Below are 10,708 nucleotides of genomic sequence, written 5' to 3'. Positions count from 1 at the left end.
GTAGTACTATTCGTTTTGTCCTGAAATCATCTGCAGCTAAAAAAAACAAAACACAACTCGATTGTCCTAATTTTCTTTAAGGAATCAAACTCCTTCAGAGCCCCTTAAATTCCAGTCATGTCCTTGAGTTTTCATGTTTTCACTGGAACCTATTGATTAGGAAATATATATGTAAATATACATATGTTGCTCCATCTGCCTGGATGATCGAGGCTGCTGCCAGCATGCTGCTTCTTCCTGACAGCTGGAAACACTCTGCTTTGCCTCCTGCTTAGCCGTGTGAGAAGGAGGACTCAAGTGTCCTGAGTGATGATAAAACAGCCTTCAAGGGGGCCTCCTTACAGTAGAAGAGCCACCCCCTGGGAAAGAGTTTGTCCCTAAGCAGAAGGGAAGTTTATCAAGAGGAACTCCCGCTGAGGGGTAGTTTTACCATGTGAATTTCATTGCTCTTTCAGAAACTACAGGCAGTTGGACCATGCCTGAGTCTACTCTGCTCAAGTCCCTTGACCCTTTGAACACCTAAGGCTATGCCTATTCAATTTTTCAACAGATGTTTGTTGCACATAAACTAGGGACACTATCATGAGTAAAATCAGAGGTGGTCCCTGCTCTTTGGGAACTGACAGCCTATGGGAAGACAGATCCTATTCAAAAAGTCACACACAGGGTAGATAATTAAAAACTGAGGAGTGTGCTAGAAAATGATTCTCTGAGAGCTTGGAACAAAGGAATCCGATCTCATCAGAGGTCAGAGAAGAATCCCCTGAAGAAGTGACACTAGCAGCAGCAGGCATTGCTTGAGGGCTTATTATGTTTCTGTTCTGAGCCAGAGACAGAAACATAATCGAATGCTGCTTAGAAGGAATTTATAGACCTGTTGAAAAAGTAAGATGTTCCTACAAATAAACCATCTGAAAGAGACAGTGTGGCATGAAGTGCTAAATGGATTAGCACTAGATAATAAAAGTTTAAGGAGTTAAAGATGAAAAGTGAGTGGTAGCAGAGGGTGGGCAATACCTTGTGGATGGGGTGAGATTTGAGCCAGGCCAGGAGGATGAATAAGCCTTGGACAGTGAAGGAAAGGTGTTAATCTGGTCATGGAACTCAGAAATCTTCAATGGTGCCCTGCTGTCTTAGCAGTAAAAAAAAAAAAAAAAAAAAAAAAAAATCCAATTTCTTGATCCTCCATGATCTGCTCCCAGCCTATCTTCCCAAGTTTACCTTTTAAGACCCCTCCACTCTCTTGGAAATACAGTAACATTCTACCTTTTATATTATAGTTACTCCTTCCTTACAAGTTTATGAGCAACTTGAGAGATGGCATCATGTACTAGTCACCTGTATTTGTAGCCCCTTATTCCTTAGGGTAACACCTTTTGTATAGAAGAGACAGTAAATGTGTGTTTAATGGGATGGGAGGGGGGACAAAACTGTTGTGTTGTAGTATATGACCACATTGGTTAATGTGGGACTTGGGGGGTGAGGGCTCAGGAGGTGTGGCTGCCTCTTTTCCAACAGCACTCTCTTCCTTGGAGACATCACTGACTTTTAAATTTAAAACTTTTAAAAAGTTTTAAATACCATCTTCACACTGGTGACTCCAAATTGATATTTCCAGCTCTAAATGCTCTCTTCTAGACCTGTGGATCTAACACCTCCCTACTTGCCATCACCATTTGGCCAGGCACCTCTAAAAGGCATCTCAAAATTAATATATCTGAAACAGAATTTTTGATTCCCTAACCTGATAACAAAAGCATACATCAGTTTCTACCTCCACCATCTTCTCTCAGTAAATGGCACCACCATCTAGTCATTTGCTCAAGACAAAAATCAGTTTCATCCTGGACTCAATTTACCTTACTCTCAGTGTCCAATAGATCAGCAAGTTCTCTTGTTTTGCTTCAAAAACCATATATCTAATCCATCCACTACTCTCTTCCTCCATTGATGTCATCCTGTTTCAAGATACCATCATCTCTTGCTTGTACTATTTGATGTTCCCCACTATTGTCCCCAGTTGATCCATTCTCAACAGTGCAACCAGAGTGAACTTTCAAAAGCATGTCATCTCCTGCTTATGTTCTATAGTGTCTCCTGTCACTAGAAGAAAATTCTAGAAGAAAATCCATACTCCCCACCATAGCCTATAAGACTCCCTATGAGCTGCTCCTTCCTGTGTCCACGCTCATCACCTACCACCCACCTCACTATACCTCCCAGCCACCCTGACCTCCTTGCTGTTCCCCAAACACACCAAGCTTGCTCCCACCTCAAAACCTTTGGTCTTGTTCTTCCCTCTGCCTAGAATATCTTCCCCCAGATGTTCCCTTCACTGGTTTCTTCTTGGCATTCAGATCTCAGCTAAGCTGTCACCATTTCAGAGGGGCCTCCCTAACCATACAACAGTAGGTGCCCCCAGGGTTGGGGTTAGAGTCAGGGCTAAATAACTCTAATAATAACTGTTAACTTTACCATAGTACTTGTCACTATTTGTCTTAGTCCACTGGGGCTACTGTAACAGAATACCATCGACTGGGTGGATTAAAAAACGGAAATTTCTCTCTCACAGTTCAAGAGGCTGGGAAGTCCAAGATCAAGGTGCCAGCAGATTTGGTGTATGGTGAGAACCAGCATCCTGGCTTGCAGATGGCTGTCTTCTTGCTGTGTCCTCACGTGGTGGAAAAGGGTGAGAGAGCTCTCCAGGGTCTCTTTTATAAGGGCACTAATCTCATTCATGAGGGCCCACCCCCATGACCTAATCACCTCCCAAAGACCCCCACCCCCTAATACTGTAACACTGGGGATTAGATTTCAGCATATGAATTTGGGGGAACACAAATTCAGTCTATCACTCTATTAGATATTGGTTATTTATTATTTATTTACTTGTTTATTATATTATTTCCCCCACCTACAATATCAGCTACATGAAAATAGGGACATTACTTTATTTCCTATTATATTATCAGCAACTAAACAGAGCTTGGCACCTCTAAATTGACAATCACTAAATATTTGTTGCATCACTGATATAGATGGATGGGTGAATACTGGTTAATTATGTAAACTTAAAGAAATAATTTAGAATCTTTGCCTCAATTTACCTCCTTCCTTGATGTAGACGGAAGGTAATATACTCCTTATCTTTTCTGGAACACAAAGGACGTGGTTAAGATAAATGAGAAGGCTGAAGGCTTTACCACTTATTATGAGAAAAATATTGGAGTGTATGGGCAAGGAGCCATTTGAAAGTGGTGGTGACAGGCTAATGGAGAAGAAATTCATTTGTTTTATTACCCGTGAACCTCCTGGATACTGAGTAAGATGGAGGAAAATGAAATGTACCCATGTGTAATATAAAAATTCATAAATACAGCTTTTGTTAGTTCAAAGTAGAGTAATGCTTTGTTTTTCTGGCATCAATAGGTATTTTGCTAAGTGTTTTGTTTTTTCAGATGGTTAATGTTCCTGTTGTAAGAAGATTTTTTTCAATTTGACTGTTTTAATGGAAATAGTTTTCAAATGAATTTCGGTGCCACTTTCTCTGGCAGCACACTGAGCAGAGCCTTTTGTCAATAACTTGGAATATCATTACAAGCTTACATTACATACTTGGGTATAAAATAGTGATAAACTCTGAAATCACAGATGTGTAGAACTTTTATACTTCCTGAGATCTTTTATGTATATTGCATAGGTTTTTTTTTTTCTCTTCTTTCATTTATTTAATCAACAAGTAAGACACACAGTACCTGCAGGCTGGCCACTAAGAACTCTGCCCAGAGTGATAAACAAGAGAAATGTGATTCCTGCCCTCTTGGAGCCCACAATCTGCTGGGAAAGATTACGGTGACCAAGGAAGTACAAGTGCGACAAGAATCTCAAAGGCCTACCCTGGGGCTTGGGAAGCACCTCCCCAAGGAAATGGCCTTTAAGCTGATTCCTACAAATTGCTCAGGGGAAGAATGTTCCAGGCAGATGGAAAAGCATGTTCAGAGGGTGTGAATGGTGAGACAAAGGTGCATTTGAGCAGAAAAATTAAGACCAGCAAGTCTCCTGATGATGCTGTAGTGTCAGGGAACCAGACTGCAGACCCCTCCTCCCATAAGCCCAGGCTAGGAATCTGAGACTTCATTCTAAAAACAAATTAAATGCTTCTTTTAAAGAGGAGTAACACGATCAGCATTACCCTTCAAAATATGTGTTAGAAGAAAACCACTAAACCTATGCTTTCACACATATTTTTGGTTTAAATGAAGTTAAGATAAGTGATGCCACAGTTATCAACCTTCCATAAAGTATGGAATTGACAGGTGATGCTCAGGGCCATAGGGACAGTGCAAAAATCGAGAAGAGGATGTTCAAGTTTGGGAAAGTGTGGGTTTCAGAAAGGAGCCTCATTCTTGGAGGCCTCTTACAATACGGTATATATAAGAGCCTGATTTAATTCGGTTCGACATTATCTGAAATACCCGCCATATACCCAAGAGCTAAAGGAAAAGTTTAAGTGGATGAACATGCACTGGGAGCAGATGCCTGAGTTCCAGGCGTGCCTTGGCCACTACCAGGATGGACCCTGGCCTTCAGCAAGTCTCTTCCCCCATGGACCTTAGCTTCCTCTCCTGCAGAATAAGATGATGCCTGTGCAAGCCACTCCGCCTGGAAGGCTGAGATGCACATAGCTTAGCAGGCAGGAAGCTCAAAGGGGGGCTCCATCACCTACTCACCAAGTGACCTTGGACAGGTTGCTTAACTTCTTTGAATATTGGTTTACCTATTTGTGAATGCCCTACCTCACAGATGATTGTGAGAGCTAAAACGCCTGGCACAGACAACGCAGTCAAGTCAGGAAATATTAGGATCACTCTGTAATTTTACAGCTTAATATCTGCTGGCTCACATATTAGCCCACTAAAGCAGGAAAAAGAATTTGGAAATGAATGTTTCCTTCAGGAAAAAAGTGGCCCCTTATGAATTAAGAACTCATTCCACATACTTCATTTTTCTGTATCCTTTTGAGACTTAGCAACATTTTGGGAAACATCTTCCACCATCCATCTGTCCAACATTTGTGCTCTGTAATATCTTTCCTCTAACAGCTTGGCCAGACTCTGTTTTGCATGTGTCCAGTGACACTGTCCCTAGCCTATCTATTCTGAGCATGTTATTAACCTGAGCTTGCATGTATCAGTATAAATTCTGCTAAGAGCCAACATTTCCTTACTTTCTGAGCATCCATGCGGAAATAAGCTTGCATGGTTTCTTTGTGGTCTCTTTGTAGACCCCAAGGGTATTAATAGCAAGTCATACACCCTCCATTTTTCTTATTTTTAAACAACTGGGTTTTAAATAAGTTTAATATATGCACATTGTTTAAAAATATGAACAGTATAGAAAGGTTTTAGGTTCAAAAATCTTTTCTTTGCTTCCCGCCCCCTGATCCCTAGTTATACTCCCCATATATGAACAGTATTTTATACATTCTTCCAGAAATCTTTTCCCTCCCTTCCTCTCTTTCTATATATATTCTACATAATTATCTTTATCTTACACAAATAAGACAATAACATCCCACCTTCCTTTCTCTATGTATTTTATATCATTGTATTTATTTTACACAAATGGGACTGTACTGTTCAGACCTTATGTCTTAGACATTTTTCCATAGGAGTACCTATAGATCTGCCTCATTCCTTTGAGTGGCTTTCTGGCATCCTATTAATGGAATGTACCCTTTAACCAACCCCTGTTGTTGGACTTTTTAGATGTTTCCAATCTTTATCTCTCACAAACAGTTTCCTAAAAAATATCTCTGGACATACTTCTTTGCACACTTGATAAACTTTATCTGTAAGATAAGTTCTTATAAGTTTTAAAACCCAGAAGAGCATCCTCTTGTGAGTTCACCAAGCCATCAGCCTGTCTCTGCTAACGTCAGACCTCCAAAAAGAGCTCCTTCCAAGGCTGGTGGCTGCCTTATTGGACAACACAGGTACAATCAATACTTTGAAAGATGTTATCAATCTTTACTGTGAAGACAGGTGATAATGTAGCAGAGTGCCTAACAAATATCCGAATATCTGACATACTGTAGTTACCTGTAAATGGTGGCTCTTAGTCATATTGCCTTTATGCTTGTGAACAACCAGTGAGGAATTTATCTCCAAGGCCTGAAGCCTAACACAACTAGAGTCAATGGGTTGGTATAATATTAGCAAATTTAGGTGGCACTATTTTTATGAAACAGCCATTTACTGAAGATGAATGTCCAATGGAACAGGAAAGTCCTTCTTAGGTAGTAAAGGAAAACCTATGAGGCATTATGCTTCAGTTTTAGAAATTTTCTCTGGCTGGATCTCCAAGAAGCCTTGACATTTTCAACAATAAAAATCAATTCATAGCTGGTAGGTATTAATCTTAGCATTTTGGGGAAAAGAATTGCCAATTTAAACAAAGTAGTGTTGATTTTGATCTTGAGAACATGAGAACATGATCAGGCATTTGGGTTCCATTCATTCATTCCTTCATTCAACAAATGTTTATTGAGCACCTGCTAGGTACAAGGCAGGGTCCTAGGTTACCGGGGATGCAATGTAAACCAAACAGATATGAGCCCAGCAATTAAATAGCCATGTGACCTTGGACAATCCTCTTGCCCTTCTTGGACTTGATCTTCCACATCTTTAAAAGAAGCTGGCTGAACTACATTGTCTCCAAGGATCCTCCCAGATGTATCATTCTGTGCCTCTCCTTAATGCATTCTTAATGGCGATCTCAATGCAGTGCTGCACTAATTGCATAGCACATGGGGATGCCACATAATCCTTCACAGGAGTACTGCCAAGTTTTGACCAATGGGTACTGTATTAGTTTCCTCAAGCTGCCACGACAAATTACCACAAATGTGGTGGCTTAAGACAACAGGAATTTATTCTCTCACAGTTCTGGAAACTCAAGTCTGAAATCAAGGTCATCAGGGCCATGCTGTCTCTGAAGGATCTATGGAAGAATCCTTCCTTGCTTCTTCCCAGCTTCTGGTGTTGCCAGCAATCCTCAGTGTTCCTGGGCTTGTAGCTGCATCACTGCAATCTCTGCCTCAGTCATCACATGGCCTTCTCCCTGAGGGTCTGTGTCTCTGTTTTCTCTTCTTATAAGGACAACAGTCAGTGGAGTAGGGCTCAGCCTAATCTAGCATGAACTCAACTAGTTACACCTTCAAAGACTATTTCCAAATAAACTCACGTTCCTAAGGTTCCAAGTAGACATAAACTTTGGGGGCGGGGGGACACTGTTCAACCCAGTACAGATACTATTTCCTTTTGCTTCTACCAAGGGTATGGACTGTTACAGCAGTGTCCACCAGTGGACACTGAGTTGAGGAGGTCACCCAGCCTAGTGCAGAGGGGTGCTCTATGAGGAAGAGGTAGGCAGTACATCTGAGCATCAAGGCTGGCACAAAGAACGGAAACGTGTTTAATGGAACCTGTGAGACTGTGCCTTGCAGACAGGTACAACAGGACGGGCAAAGCCAGCTTGCGCGCCCAGGACGTTCCAGGCAGTAAACAGCAACATCGTGTTGGGCGTGACAGTGTAAAGGGAATGATAACTGAAAGCTTTCCTCCCAGTTATACCTGGGAGACTTTATAACAGCGCTGTAGGCATGATTACTTCTAATTAATTGTTGGTTTCTTTGGTACCGTTTTGAGTCATTTCTTCCCTTCTAGTTGAGCACCCAAAATGCAGGGATTTTAAAGGGTGGCCCACATGCAGGAAGGTCAACAGCTGGGCCTTGCAGAGCAGGGGTCAAGGGCTCTAGCTCCGGAGGCAATTCCAGGATGGAACCTCTGCTCTTCCCTCTTACTGGCTGTGTGTCTCTGGGAACATTAGTTCGATTCTCAGTGCTCAGACTCCTTGGCTGTAAATTGGGGATAATAATAGAAACGTCTCATAGGGTTGTGGTGAGGAGAAAATGTTATGTTGTGAGGAGAATAATTCATGTGCAACGCTAAACAGTGCCAGGAGCATAAAAATGTGCTTAATGTATGTTGTTGCTATTAAAATATCTACTAATCTTTCCCTGAGCTGGAGGAGCTTTCCCAACAAAGAGAGAAACATGTTGTTACTTCTCTCATATTAAAAAAAAAAAGACCTTTCTAGACTGTATCTTCCTCCAACACTTTCCCTTTACAGCAAAATTTCATAAAGGAATTGTTGGTCCTGTGTCTCCAGTTCCTCTCCTCCCATTCCACAAACAGGCCTCTGCCCTTCTCCCAACCCCTCCACTGACACTGTTCTCGGTCGGCGTGGTCCCCCGTGACCTCAGTGCTGCTAAACCCGGAGGTCATTCTCAGTCCTCACATTACTTGCCTGGTCAGCCGTTTGTGACAGTTGAGCAGCACCTTTCTCTTGAAACACTTTACCACTTGGGTTCTTGGGACACCACCGGCTCTTGGTTCTCTTCCTACTTCCTTCTGACATTGGAGCGCCCCTAGGTCTCCTCTGAACTTCTCTTTTCCATCTACGCTCCCTCCCTAAGTAATCTCAGCCAGCCTTTGTACCTTAAACACCATCACCGACAGCTCACACACTTAGATGTCCAGCCCGGACATCTCGCCTGAACCGAGTCAGCATCTCCATTTGAATCTCACAAAGACATTTCCAAGTCAGCATGTTCAAAATCAGATTCCTGATCCCCCTCCACGGGGAAACCTCTTCCTCACTTCGTCTGCCCCACCTTAGCAAATGGAAACCGCGTCTTTCCAGTTGCTCAGGGTAAAAACCTGAGAGTCATCCAGACTTTTCACTTTCTCTTACACCCTGTATCAAATCTATGAGAAAGTCTTGATAGTTCTACCTTCAGAATAGATCCAGAATCTGGATCTATTTCCTCCACTGCTGCTGCTCTGGTCTAAGCCCCCTTCATTCCTCGCCTGTATTACAGCAATACCCTCCCAACTCAGCCGTATTACATCAGTAGCCTCCCAGCTTAGCTTCCTGCGTCTTCCCTTGACCCCCTGCAGCCTATTCTCGACCCAGAAGCCGGAGGGACCTCACTCTTGGCTGCACATTAGAATCACCTGGAAAAGGTTCAGAACTGTCAATGCCCAGCCCATATCACTCTAATCAAATTAGAACCTCTGGGGGCAGGACCAGAGGGCACAAGTGTGGTTTTGTTCTTTTATGTCAGATCATGTCACTCCTCTGCCCCAAAACTTCTAATGGCTTCTCATCTCAGAGTAAAAGAGTTCCTGAGATGGCCCAGGAGGCCTCGCATCAGTGGTTCTCACACTGCGACAGCATCTGACTCAGCTGGAAGGCTTGTTCAAACACAGCCTGCTGGAACCCATGCCCAGAGTTTCTGACTCAGTAGGTCTGGGGCGGGGCCCTATGATTTGCATTTCTTGCAAGTTCCCAGGTGACGCTGATGCTGGGAGGGGGAGGGGGGATGGGGAGGGGCCACACTTGGAGGCCCAGTACCTTGTGGGATCTGGTCCCACACCTCTCAGACAGCATCTCCTGCTGCTCTTCCCCTACTCGGTCTGTGCCAGCCAAACTGGCCACCTTGTTATTCCTAAAACGGCCAGGTGCTTTCTCACTTCAAGGCCTTTAATCCTTGATGTTGCATGTACCTGGATTCCCTCCCTCATCTCTCTCAAGTCCCTCTTAGATGTCACCATATCAGTGAGGCTTTGTACCTTGTTGAAAAGGGCTATCCTCCTCCCCCTCCCTAACCCTCCTCCCTGCTTTATTTTTCGTATAGTTCTGAACATCCAACATACATTTACACATATATGCACGTATATTTTCTGTCTCCCACCCCCAACTCACACAAGAAAGCTTAAACCTTACGAGGGAGAGGATTTTGTTTTGTTCACTGATATGTCCAGGGTGTCTAGAACCGTGGCTGACACGCCGTAGGTCTCAATACATCTAAACGGAAAAAAAGGCAGAAAACCCGACCAGACAGGAGTGCCTTAGTTCTGTTGATAGCCACGAGGGGCCGCTGTGGCGCCGCAGAACGGACAGGAAGGCTCGCTGCTGCTCTGCCTCCCACAGCCGAGGGCTTAACACAGACCCTGGGAGGGAAATACCTGGGTGGCCAAGCAGGCCCAGCTGGGACATGGAAACATGTTTGTTATTGCCTCCTAAAGCCTCGTGCCCAACACCAAGCCAAGCTGCTCCTGGAGATCCGCCGCAGCCCATATCCAGTAAGCTTTTGGAAGGTGGCATATCAGGGTGAAAGCATTTGAACAAGTCCCCAGTGGGGTTTGATGGATACCAGGTCCTGGGGAAAGGCTGAGGGGAAGGAGTGAACCTGGCCTGGTCCAGGTAGGCACAGCCGAGAGGCAGAATTACACAGAATGGGGTAGTCACTCCAAGTTTAAATCCAGAAGCCAAATTCTCAGAGGGGAGAGGTGAACCTAGCTAGAATGTATCCCTCCCTGGATCTGGGATGTTCCAGGGCTCACTCTTTCCTCCTTCCTCATCAATATAGCCATCTATCTGTCCAGATGTACATGCATGCATATACCTGAAGGCTCTAAGAGAATTCGTTTGCATTCTCCGTGACATAGCATATAAAAGCTCTGGGCTTAGGAGTTAAAAAAAAAAAAAGCTTTAGTTTCACCTCCAGCTGTGTGACTCAAGTCTTACCTTATCTGTGTTCCCTACCTCATGGATTAGTTGTGCTGAAATATTAGTTGAA

Source organism: Phocoena sinus, chromosome 3, assembly GCF_008692025.1.
Source record: "Phocoena sinus isolate mPhoSin1 chromosome 3, mPhoSin1.pri, whole genome shotgun sequence".
NCBI classification, from domain to species: domain Eukaryota; kingdom Metazoa; phylum Chordata; class Mammalia; order Artiodactyla; family Phocoenidae; genus Phocoena; species Phocoena sinus.
Note: the sequence above shows the minus strand (reverse complement) of the source record.